The sequence below is a fragment of the Brassica napus genome, chromosome C7, assembly GCF_020379485.1.
Source record: "Brassica napus cultivar Da-Ae chromosome C7, Da-Ae, whole genome shotgun sequence".
Lineage (NCBI taxonomy): Eukaryota > Viridiplantae > Streptophyta > Magnoliopsida > Brassicales > Brassicaceae > Brassica > Brassica napus.
The window spans coordinates 25153660-25154273 of NC_063450.1; the positions used below are offsets into that span (position 1 = coordinate 25153660).

The 614-nt window shown below is 48.7% G+C and overlaps 1 non-coding gene across 1 annotated transcript; it reads right to left on the bottom strand.

Moving 5' to 3' along the window:
- Positions 1-299: 299 nt before the first annotated feature.
- On the bottom strand, positions 300-406 carry LOC125590800. Its single transcript, XR_007326802.1, has one exon. It is a non-coding gene; the product is annotated as a small nucleolar RNA R71 (small nucleolar RNA).
- Positions 407-614: the final 208 nt, after the last annotated feature.

Sequence of the window (614 nt, forward strand, 5' to 3'; positions counted from 1 at the left end):
GCTGTGGCAGCCAACAACTTTGAGGTCAAGTCAGGACTCCTCAACGTGATCGAGAACAACAAGTATCATGGCTTGGCTCTGGAGGACCCATTTGATCACTTGGATAGGTTCGACAGCTACTGTGGGTTGTCAAAAACCAATGGTGTGTCCGAAGATGCCTTAAAGCTCAAGCTATTCCCTTTCTCTTTGGGGGATAAGGCACGTCAGTGGGAGAAGTCTCTACCCAGCGACTCTATCACCACTTGGGATGAGTGCAAGAGAGCATTCTTGGAGAATTCTTCTCATCCTCAAGAACTGCTAAGCTGAGAAATGAGATCTCCAGTTTCCAACAGAAGAACTTGGAAGGATTCAGTGAAGCCTGGGAGAGATTCAAGGGCTACCAAGCTCAATGCCCACACCATGGTTTCTCTAAGGAGAGCTTGCTGAGCACATTCTACCGTGGTGCTCTTCCTAAGTACAGGGCCAGACTGGATACAGCTAGCAATGGGTTCTTCTTGGGGAGAACTGAGGAAGATGCAGAGGAGCTGGTTGACAACATGGTAAAGTGATGCAGTCTACAGTGGAGACCACGACAGAAGCAGTCGAACAGATGATAAGCAGACGAGGAAGGAGTT